We start from the raw sequence: 18,282 nt of genomic DNA on the forward strand, positions 1-18,282 counted from the left end.
GTAGTCCGGGGTGATGGGATCCGCCAGAAAGTCTTGCATATGTTTCTCGAGGTAGACCATGGCTATTTCGTTAAGGTAGGGCCCTGGGTCGCAGTTGGAATCAGTTAGCGATGAAGTGTAAAGACGGGTGTAGTAGGCTAGAAAGGCATCGCAAACATCGGGAGTGGAGTAGTGTCTAGTGCCCTGAGCGTCGTAGATGTCGGTTATGTACGCCGCTTGGTATGGCGGGCGGAGCATCTGCGCTAGCAACTTGCCCGGTCTTTCCCCCTCCCCATACTGTCGCGCTGTGTAGTGCTTACCCAGAAATCGGAGCTCTCTATCCGCAGCGTCCCTAAAGTCTAGCAGGAGTTCTAGGCGCCTGGCCTCCCGGTCCGGGGAGGGATCCCCAAGTATCTCCCTATCCAGTGCTGAGAGGTCGGCCTCTAGGCGGGTTAGAGTGGTGCGAGTGTCACGAAGGGCCCCAACGTGTTTGGCGATACAGACCCCTCTGATGGTAGCCTTAAAACCCTCCCACAGTGTTGCCCAGGAGGCCACCGAACCCGTGTTAATGTCAAAGTAGTCATCAATGGCTGTGCGGACCTCCTCCGTGAAAGTCGGGTCAAGCAAGGCCTTGCTTGGGAAACGCCACTGCCTCTCATACCCTCCCAGTCTCGGGACTGCCAGTGTCAGTATCACCGGTGAGTGATCGGACAGAGTGCGCGGGGGCGTGGAAAGGGAGCGCATCCAACCGGCCACTCCTGGAGAGAGCAGCCAGTAGTCTATTCTGGTGCTGGTGTTATGGTAGCCTGAGTGGTGTGTGTACGCAGGGGATTGAGGGTGCGCCCTGGCCTCGACGTCAATTAGGGAAAAGTGGGAACAGATGTCCGCCATCACTGCGCGGGAAAGAGGTTTGCAATCAGGGGAGAGGGAGGTGCTGTCCCTGGCGGGGGTCATCAAGAGGTTAAAGTCACCCCCCAACGCCAGTAAGTCAATGTCAGAGCGAAGTAGCAGAAGCTGTATGCGTTGAAAAAAGGCAGGGGAGTCGACATTAGGGCCGTACACACACGCCAAGGCTATTTTATACCCATGCAGCATTCCAGAGACAAGCACAAACCTACCCTCTTCGTCAGTCATGCTATCGAGCAAAACAAAGGGAACACGATTATGAACCAGTATCGCCACCCCTCTTGCGTATCTACTATAACATGAAAACACCCTATACGCACCCCAACCCTTAGCCAGAGACTGAGTGTCCGAAGGCAACAAATGGGTTTCCTGCAGGAACAGCACATCTACCCTGTGGCGCACAGCATAGTTCAGAACCTGTCTGCGCTTCCGTGTGGTGTTCAGACCACGGACATTCCAAGTCATCATCGTTAGCATGGAGGGGCCAGCTCTAAGACCTATCCCGGCCATGGCATCACATCAAGAATGATCAAGAAAACTGCGTATTCGGCAAGCCCGGCCAATGAGTCTCGCAAGAAGATGCAACCAAAAAAAAAACACAAAGACAACACACAACCCATCCCCCACCCGCCACCCAGCCTCCCGACATCCCAGGAAGGCAGACCCCCATCAAAGGGAAAAACACAGCAAAAATTGACATGTATGAAAACCACAATTGCAAGAAGTACAGATTCGGAAAAAAAAAAAAAAACCCTTAAAGCAAGTGAACAAGCAGGCGTACACCTTGGGGGGTAGCAACGCCTCGCCACGCGGGCCATCCGGCAGAGCGAACACTATAGCAATGGTCGTGCAACAAACCAGAAAGAAAGAACCATTAATTCCATATCGGATAACATACAAAGAGGAGAAGAGTCAGGAGAGTCAGCCTCTGTCCGCATCCGCAAAAAGGTCGGCGCTGGACTGCGTGTCAGTGCGCGGGGGAGAATGCCCTCCGGAGCCAGAGGGGGACGAGGAGCGTCGCCGCTTGTAGCCGGCACAAAAGTCCTGCGCCTCAGCCGGTGAGTCAAAAATGCGGAATCTTCCATCCGCTTCCACCTTCAATCTCGCAGGATAGAGCATGGCGTACTTCAGGCCAAGGTTACGGAGAGCGGATTTGACGCTAGTGTACTTGCGACGCGCCTCCTGCACCATGAGCGTGTGATCCGGGAAAAAAGACAACTTGCTGCCCTGCCACTGCACGTCTCCCGCCTCACGTGCAGCGCGGAGTGCGGCGTCACGATCGCGAAAGTTCATGATGCGAGCTATTATAGGCCTGGGTGGAAGACCAGTGCGGGGCTTGGGCCCCAGTGACCTGTGGGCGCGCTCGACAACAAAGCCAGCAGTGAAGGTGTCTCTCCCAAAGAGCTCTATGAGTAGGTGCTCCACAAATGTGTCAAACCGGCCAGTAGCAGTCGTCTCCGCAACGCCCAAAATGCGAATATTATTGCGCCGGCTACGCGCTTCCAAGTCCTCATTCTTGATGGCCACGGTTTTAAGGATGGTTTCGACCCTCTCCAGCCGCTTCAGGGATTTCGCAGCCCCATCCTCAATGTCCGAAATTCTGGACTCCGCCAAATCAAGCCTACGGTCATGGGCCTGCACTGCAGTGGACATGTCTGAAAGACGCTGGTCCAGTGCATCAAACCGAGTGTCCAGCGCCTTGAAGCCAGCGCGCATCTCCCCCATCATGGCGGCCATCATCGCTGTGGCGTCCCCCGCCTCCGTTGTGCCAGCGGCCCCAGTGGCCGGTCCCGGCGGGGGGTCAGTGTCGGGGAGAGGGGTCTTGTCAAACGTAAGCTTCCGTTGGTTTGGGTCTTTCTTGCCCATCTTCAAGGCCGAGAGGGAGTGGTGGCTGTAGCAGAAATGGAACGCAGCGCCAACACACAGGGCAGGCGGCAACAGGAGGGCAGCAGGCTCGAGCCTCGGCGATCTCCAGAGGAGAGAGAACTGGTGGAAAGCGGCAAGTGAGGGCTACAGAGGATCTGTCCACAAAGAGAGCGCCCTGGAGCCTGGCAGCAGTCAGCAGCAGCGTGCAGGGAGCAGGAGGATTGCAGTGAGGACCAGGAGTAGGCAGCGTCGCAGGTCCAAACTCAGCGATCTGCAGGGCAGGGAGCGACCCTCTCCTGAAGTGAGGTCAGGAGGAAGGGGGGGAACAGCCGTCCCGCCAGGCGCGAGTGGGGCAGGGTCGCCGGTAGCCACTGGCGGGCGCCGCAGCAATCGCGGCCGCCCTGAGCCCCGAGTCCCACCGCCCCCAGTCAAGCGCCCCCGCCGGCCGCCCAAAGAACCCCCGCACCAGGCCACCAATCGAGGCCCCGGTCACAGCGCGCTCACAGGCCCAGGGCCCCGGAGCGCGACAGGAAGCAGGCGCCCCAACCGGGGAGAGGGCACGGAGGTAGGGGAGCTCGGTAGGGGGCCCCGCGGGTGCAGCAGAGAACCCGAGGCCCGGCAGGCGAGAGCCGAGCCGCGTCCGCCCAGAGCACCAGCCCCGAGGGGAAGATGGCGCCGAGGTCCGGAGGCCTCGCTACCCCTACGCCCCACTCACCGCCGAGGCCGCTCCCAACGATGGAATCAGGCTCCGAAGGCACCAGGCTGCATCAGGAGGCTCCGCAGGTAAGTTGCCGCAGGATAGGCGGGCGGATCATGCCGTGTTCGTCTCCGCCGGGAGCCCGCCTGGAGGAGCTTCACCAAAGTGCGGCCATTCCGCTCTCCGCCGTGGCCACGCCCCCCCCTCTTTGATGACAGTTCATAGCTCACTGTGCTATATTAGGTTTGTAACTTAAAAACTGAAAGTAACAAAAATATCATTGTGACAATGGCAGTAACCCACTGAGCTATCCACATAGAATATAATTTTGTAATCTGCATGGTACATTCTTTGCAGCAGGTGTATTAACCAACTGTGCTACTTTATGGTGATTCAAAACTGGCTATAGAGAAAACTCCGCTCTCCAGCAGGAACATTAATCAGCAGCGCTATCTTTGATTTACCAAATCAAAGACACTGTCACAGTGCTGAGAAAAATAATGGCTGCTGTCTCAGGCTGGGCGCTGTAGTCTGTAAAGGCCATGTCACTGCAGACAGCTGCTCAGGCAGTGCTGTGATGTGCTGGAGACAGTAGTCAGTTGCCGCACAGTGACAGAGATGATGCTGAGGCTCCTCTGCAGACAGTACAACCCTGCTTTACTTGCATCTAACCTGCAGCTGTAGATTGAAGTCATGGCGAGAGTGCTTGGCATGGATGCCATGTGTCTACGATCACGGCCTGCTCTAACCATCACCGGACGCAACCCCAATGAACAGGGGAGAGCAGCACGTGTCAAAGATGTCACTGAGGACACTACTTGTCTTTTGATTTAATTCTGCCAGCGGTAACAGCAATTCATGGGGCCTAGGCCGGTTGCAGCAGAAGTTTGAAATGTTATATATGTCCGGCTTGCGCCGACCAGACTGGCACTTTTTAGGTCTCGCCCACGCAATGCGCATGCGTTGCATAGGGGGGACCTCATGTAATTGACTTGCTTTTTGGGCTAAAAACGTAAACGCGTTGAATTGCCATCAATGGCAACGCATGCACGTGAGGCGATCTACTTGCGGGAGCGCATGCGCTATATGTTGAAAATTATTGCTCACGCTCCCGCAAGGAAAACACTGCTTGCTCTTGGCAGCACTTCACCCCCGCCCCACTTGCGCGAGGCGCGCGCTTGTTGCCTTGGTCTTCTGGTTCACATTTCTGTCAGCCTACGAGAGGTGCCTCGTCCCTGCCAAACTCTACAGAACCCCTCCTCGTGCCCTGTGTAAGTAAGCACTGCAGAAGAATCCCGGCGCTGCAGACGAGGGAGGCAAACACTATGGTGTGGCTGCATCAGTTACGAATCCGTCAAAAATGCTTCAGCAGCGAAAGTAACAGACCTCCCATGCACTAGAGGTCGCTATGGTCCGGTAATGCCGATCTACATGATCCTCTATGGGTATCCAGGAGATGAGAGATCGGAGGAAGCGGTGGATTGCGTGAAGATGGAAGAAGAGGCTGAAAGTGAGCGCTGATTGCAGGTTTTCAGTGCCGCTGAGCCCCTCGTGCACAGGTTCTGTATAAACACCCTTCGTGCATCCCAAGGGATCCTTGAACCCTCTGCATAGACAGACACTCATTTTCGCTTCATGTTCACCTTTGGGTGGTGGTCATATTCTTTCTAAGGTACATGGTCACCTGCAGGGGGTGATTACAGCATTGAACCCCCGCTTTGTGTAGTTCCCCTGTGCATGAAACATATGCGTCCATTTGTACATGTACACCGCTGTAAGAAAGTGCAAGTCTGTTGGCTGAGGCTTGTGTTACTATAACAACATGACACCAGCTCTCTATTGTTCTCTTCAAAAGCTTTCAGATGGGGATGTAACCCCTACAACTTTGAGAGTAGTTTAACAACAGAGCCCCCCAATGCACACCCCCACAATCTCTAATAGTCGATTACCGTCCCCAAAACTGAAATACAATCATTGGCCGAGTTTAAAGGATACCATGAATGGCAACACATAGTTGAAACTAAAATGCAGTAACTTAAGGGTCAGCCAAGAGACTTGCACTTACAGCGGCGTATATGTGTAGACACCATAATTCTGAAAGTGCTCAGCGCGCTGCATCTGTTTCCTCCATGGCATTACTTTTGCAATCTGTTTACGTGTTTTATCTTGTTTGTGCCCTTGTGCATTATAATAACGAAGTACTCTTTTGTGCATGTTGGTTTCCGGTCTGGTTTGTTTCGCTGTATTCTCCCATTCTATGCAAGCGTTGCTTTTACTTTGCTTCCATGACTGGTGTGCATTTCCACTGCATTTTCCCTTGTATATTCAGGGTTAAGAATGTGTTTGTGCTCTACAGCTTCCGAATCCCTTTGCTAAACCGTTTCTGATAGTTCTTTGCAGTATGTCTGTCTTATCTCTGCTTGGCCTTGTGACCTCTACTACGTAGGAAAAACTGAGCGAAGTTTGCGAACAAGAATTACTGAACACAAGAGCAGAATACGCACACAGAATGCAAACTCCCCTTTAGCACAACATTGGCTCACACACAGACACAACATAGCCCAATTAAAATTTGGGATCCTACAGGTCATTGAACCCAACCCTGAACGTGATTGTGTGAAGACACTTTCATAGCGAGAATCACATTGGATTTGGTACCTGCAAACCTTGGCACCTACAGGGTTAAATGATAAATTTGAATTATCATGTTTTATGTAATAGTAAACATATTGGGCCCACAACCACTTATTGCACACATCTGTATAACATCCTCTAAATAGAATGTGCACACGTTAAGTGGCAGTACCTCATTGTTGTCCCCTAACTAATCGCTGCTTTTTCGATTTGATTATTTTATCATTACAATCTGAATTATTGTATATGTTATTCATTGCATATGTTCACAAGCTGGACCCACTACGAAGTGTACTCTTACTCATATTATTATTAACACTCATTATTCTGGGATAATTCACTTAGTTGCGCTTCTGTTTTTCGTTCTTTTCATGTTCCAATATGGCGCACACAAACATAGTCCTTTTTCTATTGCTTCGAATCTTTTCATAGCGAGGCACTTTCCATTAGGCTCTAGCTTCACTCGCTGTAATCACAGAGCACCCTGTCGAGCACTCGTGAATGTACACTCGGTAAGTTCATTTTTAGCGCCTTTACCGCCGATGCGGTAGGATGACTACACTAACACGAGGTCACTAATCACTTTCGTGTATTTGTTTTTTTTTTCCCAGGGATGCTTTCCTGATGCGATACGGTAACTTTTTGTTTAACGCTCATGGGTGAGCACTCATAGACCACACTGTTTAGTTAATCACCATGAATGATCTTGACACCAATTCTTTTTATTAGGTTTTTGAAGACTTATCGAGCAGAGTTATATACTCACACTGATTCTACTTTAAACGCTCCCGGCAAGATTAAGTAAGCATTTAGTTGTTCTGCTCGTCTCACTCTCTTCACCTCCTTTGCATGAAGCCAGGCACGGTTTTTCTTCTCTCACAAGACGTTTTTTTCTCACAAGGTGCTTTTCTTACGCAACCTCTCAGGCTATCCATTATTCTTCGTGGTTTTTTCCAAAACAAAGTGTTTCCCCACTCTTGGTCACGTCACACTGGTTTCTAAGTGTTTAGCAATAAATGAGTTCCTGTTTCCTCAGAATGAAGTGCCATATATTTTTGTCGCTATTATGTATTGATTGCCACTATTATTGTTTCTTAGATTCCCCTGACGAAGGGCATTTTGTTCAGCCCGAAATGCATTGGGATTTTTAAAGAAATACTGTCGCCACAACTTGTGAATTTGTGACTATACAACAATCTCATAAGAATGTGAATAAAACGACAAATGAGCAATAAATCACCAAGGATATTTGAGAAGTTTCTTTTGAATTGTTCACAATTGCATGTTGAATATGTTTAATTGATGAAATATACGTTGAAAACAGTATTTTTAATGGAAGATTCACGATTTACACTCATTTGAGTGAATGAGCAGTGCATCAGTCTCCTGGACAGTGCCCAGGAATATTTTTTCACTTATCTCTGCTTGGGGCAGTCAGACACTCTAGTCCTTAAGATTTAGAGCACTGCGACCTACATTTTTCCAACAAATTCAAGGTAATAGTCTGGGGCACTTTCATTATTTCACTAGCCTGATGGATGTCTCATGATACCCAGATTAACCAACATGAGCAACTGTGGGAAAAGTAATCCATATCGATGGGTACACTGACACTCATGTGGGTTTTGTCTTCAGTTTGAAATGACGATTCAGGTTTTGAGGTGTGAATAAAATAATTGTTTTTCATAAATGTCAAAAAAAGTCTGACACCCGATGCAGTCCTGGTTATTTATGTCTCGTTTTGTCTAGCGCACTGTAAACCAATAAGTCTCCAAGATACTTTTGAACCTTGTTCCAAACAGTTACATTAGGCGAATGGCAGCATGAGCAAAGAAACAGCTGCCTGTACACGTGCTTGCCATGAACATTCAACTTTGGCTTTGAACAAAATTAAATTCCTAATAGTTAGGGTTTTTTATCCGTTTAAAGAAATGTGGATATTACAGGGCAAGATTAGCCAAAATTAGAGAATCTAAAAGATTGGGCCTGGATTTGTGAACCATTAACTGTCCCTCACGTGCAGGTGAACTTGCAAGGCTATTTGAACTTTTTTTCCATTAAGAAGAGTTAGTTAAGCAGTAATCCGTGAACGTATTTGTAAAACATGTGACTTTGTTTAAATTCCCCCTCGAGTTGCAAATTAGTTTTTCAGTTTCAATTTGTTGTCATGTTATGACATGGGCTTTTGTAACGTGTACAATGTGGTTGTTGTAAGCTGCGATAATGAGAATTGCACAAATGCAGGTTTAAAAGAAGACGTTTGTTGCATTTTAACGACTGAATTGATCTGACTGCCCATCAAGAGTGGGTAATTGAGATGAGCCACAGGCTTTAGCAGGGGAGTGATAATTTTGAATATGATTGGAACTATAATGGTGCTGATAGGTCTTGGCCAGGTATGCTTCAGGTCTAGAAGCATTTGTTCAGACTTTCAGCCATTTAACTTTAGGAAAGTCAACTCTATCATTGTTTTAACTTGTAAGCAATAAGTGCAATAATATGCTGCATACATGTATGGACTCAGCTGAAAACCAGCTAGGGCTTAGAATGTTACCTACTGTAGGGATATGACAGCCTGAATTAGCCTGAGAACCTTCCTCTACTGACACTACAATTGCTATTTAACCACCCTTCGAGCATCTTTGCCCCTCACTGCACCACACTAGCACCAACAAGGCAATTAGCATCTGTGGGACACACACACCACCAGCCATAAGTGCACGCTTTGCCACCAAGCACACACACCACCAGTCGTCAGTGCACGGTTTCATCAGGCACACACACACCACCGGGCATCAGTGCACACTTTCACCAGGCACAGAAACCACCAGCCGTCAGTGCACGCTTCCACCAGGCACACACACCACCAGCCGTCAGTGCACGCTTCCACCAGGCACACACACCACCAGCCTTCAGTGCACGCTTCCAGACACACACACAACCAGCCATCAGTGCATGCTTGCCACCCGTCACACACGCCACCAGCCGTCAGTGCACGCTTTCACCAGGCATACACACCACCGGATGTCAGTGCACACTTTCACCCGGCACAGACACCATCAGTCGTCAGGACACGCTTTCACCGGGCACAAACACCACCAGCCATCAGTGCATGCTTCCACAAGGCACACACCACCAGCCATCAGTGCACGCTTTCACCAGGCACACACCACCAGCTGTCAGTGCACACTTTCACCAGGCACACACACCACCAGCCATCAGTGCACGCTTCCACCAGGCACACACACCACCAGTCGGCAGTGAGTGAAGAGGAAATACAGAGGAAGTGCAATAATATGCTGCATACATGTATGAACTCAGCTGAAAATCAGCTAGGGCTTAGAATGCTACCTTCTGTAGGGATATGACAGCCTGAGAACCTTCGTCTACTGACACCACAATTGCTATTTAACCAGCTTTCGAGCATCTTTGCCCCTCACTGCACCACACTAGCACCAACAAAGCAATTAGCATCTGTGGGACACACACACCACCAGCCGTCAGTGCACGCTTTGCCACCAGGCACACACCACCAGCCATCAGTGCACGGTTTCAACAGGCACACACACACCACCGGCCGTCAGTGCACACTTTCACCAGGCACAGATGTAAATGTAAATGTAAATGTAAATGTGGGATACTTGTAAAGCGCACTGTTACTCTACCCGAGTGTCCTGGCGCTGTAGACCGCTGGGGAACCCGTCCTGGTGTTCCCTGTGAGATGGCCCCTTTCTGGGTATCTCCAGGGTGAAACCAGGCATCCCTGGCATCTGTTGGGGGCCGTTGTAGAGATGAGGCGAGCTTAATGCCCAGAGTTACCGAGTGTGTTCCTGTTGTAATCTCTATGCTTCTTCTGCCTCTCTCCATGGAATGTGGAATCTGGAATCATGCATTGCATGCAGTGGATTCCAGATTCCCTTCATTCCGACCTGGCGGTTGCTGAGGCAGGAGGCTGTATACTTGTATCAAGCTTAATAAAACGCTACCTTGACTACTCACCTGTGTCCTGGAGTACACTTCAACTACAATATTTTGGCGACGATCCTGCGAACCCTCTGCTGCCACCATCCCTCAACCATCACGTCCTCTCCACGGATGACGATCTCGAAGCTGACATAGAGACTTGGCGCTTTCCCCTGAACCTGCCGCCCATCTTCGAAATTCCGGCGGATAAAAATTGTACCGTGAGTTATTTTTGCTGTTTTTCCCGCTTGGAAGAACAAAATAGCGCTTTGCCTGCCAACGGTCACTCACTGCCTGCACGAGCCCTGAGCCCTGGTTGCCAAGCAACATAATATCGCACACAATTTTGCTCGCGCTTGACTCTCCTGTTGTGAACGCACGACACTATTCAGCGCGCTCCACGTCATCACGCGTCTATGAACAATCAGCACGCACGGCGGCCATTTTGAAATTTGCCAACCACGAAGGATTACTTTTGCCAACCACGTCGCAAAGACACAACTCAACCGCTACAACCTGAACCGGAAGCGGCACAAAATACGCCCTTTACTCGCATACAACAGAACCTTAATCAAATCTACGAATTTTGGGAATATGGTGTACAATTAAGACACTTGTATATATAAAAAAAAAAAAAAAAAAAAATATATATTATTTTATCTCAATTTTTTACATCATTTCCCAATCTTAAAATTCTCATATTGAACTCCTACAAGAACTGTTACATCAGATTCAACAGTCATACATTAAACTTACCTACCTGATTGAACATACACAAACTTTTTCTCCTGCCTCAGCCTAATTCCGCATTACTCTATTTTTTTCTTACTACAATGACCACCACAGCCAATTCCACTATTGCTCCTCCTCCTCCATTTTTGGCCGAAGGAGATACACCAATCTTAGAATGGGAAGAATGGATTGGTGTCTTTGAGAACTACCTAGAGGCCATAGATGGCCTTAGATTTCCATTATCACGAAAAAAAGCAATATTATTAAACTCATTAGGCAAAGGGGGTCAACATGCATTCAAGTTTTTGCCTGAATTACGTGGTGCTGATGGTGAGCTAGTCGATAATCCATATATGGAAGCGAAAATGAGACTTGAAAAATACTTCGGTAAGAAAGTGAACATTGTTATGCAGAGACACAAGTTTTACACCATGCCTCAAAGAGATAAAGAATCCGTTGACCAAATGGTTACACGACTTAGGGAACTTTCTCTTAAATGTGATTTTGGACCCATGACTGATCAGATGATCAGAGACCAATTAATCGTCCAATGCAAGAACAAAAGGATGCAGCAAAAACTTTGGGCTGCAAAGAACCCTAGTCTGACAGAGGCCATAGCCATTGCGAAAGTAGTGGAAGAAGCCGACAAATGCATGGAAGAAATGCATAACTTGGATATGAACAAAGATGACTCCATATGTGTCGTGAACAAAGTAGATAAGAATTTCACTTCCACGGATGTTAAGTCTAAGAACTTAGTATCAGCTGATGCCAAACCCAAATTCACTAATTTTAAACAGAGAAACAGAAATACTAGTTCAGTTGGAAGAAGCAAATTTATGGGTTGTTTTCGATGCGACAGCATGACACATGCAGCCGATTTCGCGGGATGCTTTGCCAGAGACAAAACCTGCATGAAATGTGGGAGGAAGGGCCACATTAGCAAAGCCTGCAGGTCCCCTTCTGTGAACAAAGTTGCCTTTGTAGATGATGAATATATTCCCAATGAAATGTCTTTATGCATTGAAGGTTGTGATGATGTAGGAACGTGTTTATGTATTGGTCTCCAAAGACCTAAGGCTGATTTCATTGTAAATGGGGCTACCATAACGCTACTTGTGGACCCTGGTTCTATGCATTCTATATTTCCCATGTCCTTATTCAAAAAACACTGGCCGGATATGACACTCCAAGTAAGTGACATAATTCCCAAAGGGTATAGTGGACAAGTTATTAACATCAAGGGTGTTATGGATGCCTCATTCACATTTAAAGGCAGAAGTTCTTATGGTAAAGTGTACATTTCGGATGACGGTCCAGCGATTTTAGGCTGGATACAACAATACGATTTACACATTATTTTAGACCCGCGTTCTACTGAAAGTGTTTTAGTAATTGATGAATGTCATAGTATTGACTTTATTTTAGATAAATTTGCTGATGTTTTTCGCACTGATTTGGGCAAATTGAGTGGTTACATGCATGTCATTAAACTAAAAAAAGATGCCTCTCCTGTAAGACACGCTCTCAGGAGAATACCCATTGCTATTCGCAAGGAAGTGAAGGACATGTTAGATGACATGATAAAACAGGACATTATAGAACCTGTAGAAGTCTCAGAATGGCTTTCGCCTGTCGTTGTTACAAAAAAAAAGGATGGGAAATTGCGTTTTTGTGTGGACCTTAGGTCCCTCAATCAGAACATAGTAGTAGATAAATTCCCACTCCCCAATATTTCTGAGATGGTACTGTTAATGAACAAGGCGAAGTTTTTTAGTAGACTAGACCTCCGTTCAGCATATCACCAAGTAGTTCTTCATCCTAAGTCCAGGGAACTCACTGCTTTTGTCACTGTTGAAGGAGTATTCCAATTTAAAAGATTGCCCTTTGGGTTAGCTTCCGCTGCAAGCGTTTTTCAACGAATGATGCATTCCTTGTTTGGAAGCCTGACACAAGTTCATTATTTCCAAGATGATGTTTTAATAACAGGGATTAACAAATCTGAACACAACGATAACTTAACCAAAGTGTTACATATCTTTTCTGATGCAGGGCTTACCCTTAGGAAAGATAAATGCCAATTTATGCTAACGGAAATAGATTACCTAGGTTACACTATATCACATGCTGGAGTCAAACCCAAAGAAGATTTATTGAAAGCCATCAGATGTGCTCCCATTCCCTTGAACAAAGAACAGTTGAAATCATTTCTAGGGCTAGTGGAATATTATTCTAAGTTTGTCCACAATTTTTCTCACAAAACTGAAGCGTTGAGATTGCTCCTTAAGAAAGGTGTTCAATTTGAATGGGGTCCTCTACAATCTGACTCCTTTGAAACGATCAAGTTGGAGATCGTCAATGCAGGTATTCTCTCCACGTATGAACCAGGCAGAGATACGTTTGTGACCGTGGATGCAAGTGCTTATGGCATTGGTGCTGTACTTTCTCAAAAGAAAGGTGACACAGAGAAGACGGTAGCTTTCGCTTCACGCACATTGACAGTTTCAGAACGTAATTATGCGGTCATAGAGCGTGAAGCGTTAGCTGCTGACTTCAACTACAATAGTTCCCTGGTTAGAGTAGGCACTGAGGCGAGAATTATCAAGTACGTTGACCCTGGTCCAAGACCCTGCCGCGTCGGGAATTGAACCCTTGTCCCGGGCCGTTCTCTGCTTACAGGTCTGCCGCCTCTAACCAGTGAGCCACACCTCTCCACAGACACCACCAGCCGTCAGTGCACGCTTCCACCAGGTACACACCCCACCAGCCTTCAGTGCACGCTTCCAGACACACACACCACCAGCCGTCAGTGCACGCTTTGCCCCCAGGCACACACCACCAGCCGTCAGTGCCTGCTTGCAACAGGCACACACACACACACCACCAGCCGTCAGTGCATGCTTTCACCAGGCATACATACCACCGGCCATCAGTGCACATTTTCACCAGGCACAGACACCATCAGTCGTCAGTGCACGCTTTCCCCGGGCACAAACACCACCAGCTGTCAGTGCACACTTTCACCAGGCACAAACACCACCAGACGTCAGTGCACGCTTTCACCAGGTACACACACCCACCACCAGCCGTCAGTGCACACTTTCACCAGGCACACACCACCAGCCATCAGTGCACGCTTTCACCAGGCACACACCACCAGCCATCGGTGCTCGCTTTCACCAGGCACACACACCACCAGCCATCAGTATACAATTTCTACAAGCACACACACCACCAGCCATCAGTGCATGCATCAATTGTTAACGCATCCACAATTAACTATTATAGCAATCGCAGTTTGGCACACTTTACTTTTAAACATGTCAGTGAACGCTTTTCCACCAGGCACACACACCACCAGCCTTCTGTGCACGCTTCCAGACACAAACACCACCAGCCGTCAGTGCACGCTTCCACCAGGCACACACCACCAGACGTCAGTGTACGCTTTCACCAGGTACACACACCCACCACCAGCCATCAGTGCACACTTTCACCAGGCACACACACCACCAGCCATCAGTGCACGCTTTCACCAGGCACACACCACCAGCCGTCGGTGCACGCTTTCACCAGGCACACACACCACCAGCCATCAGTATACAATTTCTACAAGCACACACACCACCAGCCATCCGTGCATGCATCAATTGTTAACACATCCACAATTAACTATTGTAGCAATCGCAGTTTGGCGCACTTTACTTTTAAACATGTCAGTGAACGCTTTTCCACCAGGCACACACACCACCAGCCTTCTGTGCACGCTTCCAGACACACACACCACCAGCCGTCAGTGCACACTTTCATCAGGCACACACACCACCAGCCTTCAGTGCATGCTTCTAGAAACACACACCACCACCCGTCAGTGCACGCTTTGCCACCAGGCACACACACCACCAGCCGCCAGTGCACACTTTCAACAGGCACAGACACAATCAGTCATCAGTGCACGCTTTCACCGGGCACAAACACCACCAGCTGTCAGTGCACACTTTCACTGGGCAAAAACACCACCAGCCATCAGTGCACGCTTCGACCAGGCACACACCACCAGCCGTCAGTGCACGCTTTCACCAGGCACACACCACCAGCCGTTCGTGCACGATTTCACCAGGCACACACACCACCAGCCGTCAGTGCACGCTTCCACCAGGCACACACACCACCAGCCGGCAGTGAGTGAAGAGGGAAGACAGAGGAAGTGCAATAATATGCTGCATACATGTATGGACTCAGCTGAAAACCAGCTAGGGCTTAGAATGCTACCTTCTGTAGGGATATGACAGCCTGAGATCCTTCCTCTACTGACACTACAATTGCTATTTAACCAGCTTTCGAGCATCTTTGCCCCTCACTGCACCACACTAGCACCAACAAAGCAATTAGCATCTGTGGGACACACACACCACCAGCCGTCAGTGCACGCTTTGCCACCAGGCACACACCACCAGCCATCAGTGCACGGTTTCAACAGGCACACACACACCACCGGCCGTCAGTGCACACTTTCACCAGGCACAGACACCACCAGCCATCAGTGCACGCTTCCACCAGGCACACACAACACCAGCCTTCAGTGCGCGCTTCCAGACACACACACCACCACCCGTCAGTGCACGCTTTGCCACCAGGCACACACACCACCGGCCATCAGTGCACGCTTTCAACAGGCACACACACACCACCAGCCGTCAGTGCACACTTTCACCGGGCAAACACACCACCGGCCGTCAGTGCACACTTTCAACAGGCACAGACACAATCAGTCGTCAGTGCACGCTTTCACCGGGCACAAACACCACCAGCTGTCAGTGCACACTTTCACTGGGCGAAAACACCACCAGCCGTCAGTGCACGCTTCCACCAGGCACACACCACCAGCTGTTCGTGCACGCTTTCACCAGGCACACACACCACCAGCCGTCAGTGCACGCTTCCACCAGGCACACACACCACCAGCCGGCAGTGAGTGAAGAGGGAAGACAGTGGGAGTGCAATAATATGCTGCATACATGTATGGACTCAGCTGAAAACCAGCTAGGGCTTAGAAGGCTACCTTCTGTAGGGATATGACAGCCTGAGAACCTTCCTCTACTGACACTACAATTTCTATTTAACCACCCTTCGAGCATCTTTGTCCCTCACTGCACCACACTAGCACCAACAAGGCAATTAGCGTCTGTGGGACACACACACCACCACCCGTCAGTGCATGCTTTGCCACCAGGCACACACAGCGCCAGCCATCAGTGCACGGTTTCAACAGGCACACACACACCACCGGCCGTCAGTGCACACTTTCACCAGGCACAGACACCACCAGCCGTCAGTGCACGCTTCCACCAGGCACACACACACACCACCAGCCTTCAGTGCACGCTTCCAGACACACACCACCAGCCGTCAGTGCACGCTTTGCCACCAGGCACACACACCACCAGCAGTCAGTGCACGCTTTCAACAGGCACACACACATCACCAGCCGTCAGTGCACGCTTTCACAAGGCATACACACTACCGGAAATTAGTGCACACTTTCACCAGACACAGGCACCATCAGTCGTCAGTGCATGCTTCATCGGGCACAAACACCACCAGCTGTCAGTGCACACTTTCACCGGGCACAAACACCACCAGCCATCAGTGCACGCTTCCACCAGGCACACACCACCAGATGTCAGTGCACGCTTTCACCAGGTACACACACACACCACCCGCCGCCAGTGCACGCTTTCACCAGGCAAACACACCACCAGCCGTCAGTGCACGCTTTCACCAGACACACACCACCAGCCATCAATGCACGCTTTCACCATGCACACACACTACCAGCCATCAGTGCACGCATCAATTGTTAACACATCCACAATTAACTATTGTAGCAATCGCAGTTTGCCGCACTTTACTTTTAAACATGTTAGTGCACGCTTTGCCACCAGGCAGACACACCACCAGCCGTCAGTGCACGCTTTCAACAGGCAAACACACACCACCATCCGTCAGTGCACGCTTTTACCAGGCATACACACCACCGGCCGTCAGTTCACACTTTCACCAGGCACAGACACCACCAGCCGTCAGTGCATGCTTGCACCAGGCACACACCACCAGACGTCAGTGCACGGTTTCACCAGGCACACACACACCACCAGCTGTCAGTGCACGCTTTCACCAGGCACACACCACCAACTGTCAGTGCAAGTTTTCACCAGGCACACACACCACCAGCCGGCAGTGCACACTTCCACCAGGCACACACACCACCAGCCATCAGTGCACAATTTCTACGGGCACACACACCACCAGCCATCAGTGAACACATCAATCGCAGTATGGCGCACCTCACTTTTAAACATATTCATCTCAAGCGCAGCATACCACCATTGCTACAAAAATAAATACACATTTTTTTGGCTTACAATTTATAGACTTTTGTTGCAATTCATGTTGCAATATTTAGCAATGCCAATAGCTCAAAAATAATTAATGCGAGACCTATTGCATTGCAAATGCTTGTTACTGACAGTTACTATCCACACGTGGATCTGAGAGGCGCTGAAGATGAAAACACAGATCATGCCCATGCTCTGCACTAACACCACAGTGTCACTGACAGTGCACTGCACCAATGGGGTGGCGCCGACCCCTGGATTCATGTAAGAGTAAAGGCTGACACACAGACACTAGAATGAGGCCAGTGGGCTGCTTTAATTCATCCTGACCGTCGCTGTCACACCCAACATCTCCCACACAACATGCAGGTGGCGTTAAGACAGTAATATTGATTGGCAAATATTTTTTCGTGCGGTGATGCGGACCACCACACTGAAATGCGCTATTCTAACCCCTGATGCATGGTACTTGGCAGGGCTGGAGTTGGCTAGCTTGTAGTACCACCAGCATAGGATTGGTGAAGGGACAGAAAAGAAAGATCACTAGTCCCATTAGTTTGGGAGGAAATGCATTATGACAGTCCCAAACTCAGCCAGAACCTAGTCCTCAAAAGGGCTAGAAACACATCAAAAGCATTCCTCACACTAAAAAACGACTCTATTTTGTGAGCAGATGAATGTTGTTTTCCAAGATAATTGAACAGGCATCCCATGTTTGTGATTAGGTGAGACATTTGGTAGTAAGCTATCTCTCTCTCTCTTTCTCTCTCTCTCTCTCTCTCTCACTCACTCTCTCTCCCTTCTCCCTCTCTCCCTCCCTCCCTGTAATGCAGAGCACTAGAGGAGGTTTCTAAGAGCACAAAAGAAAGAAATTGAAGGTGAAATGAGGCACGCAGTGGGTCACCTAAAAGGGTGGCCACCTTAGTGCCACTTAGGCACACCGCCCCATTGAGGAGTGCCCCAGCCCGGCGCTCTGGCCGCATCACTTCTGGCGCTCAGAGGGTAGGGGTGAGGTACTTATACCTGCCCCGCCCATTTGGCGCCCTCTTTGGTGCTGTACACACCGTTTCCCTCCCTACCACATACGCAGCTTGTCAGCTGGTGAGC

Source organism: Lissotriton helveticus, chromosome 2_1 (genome assembly GCF_964261635.1).
Source record: "Lissotriton helveticus chromosome 2_1, aLisHel1.1, whole genome shotgun sequence".
Classification (NCBI taxonomy): domain Eukaryota; kingdom Metazoa; phylum Chordata; class Amphibia; order Caudata; family Salamandridae; genus Lissotriton; species Lissotriton helveticus.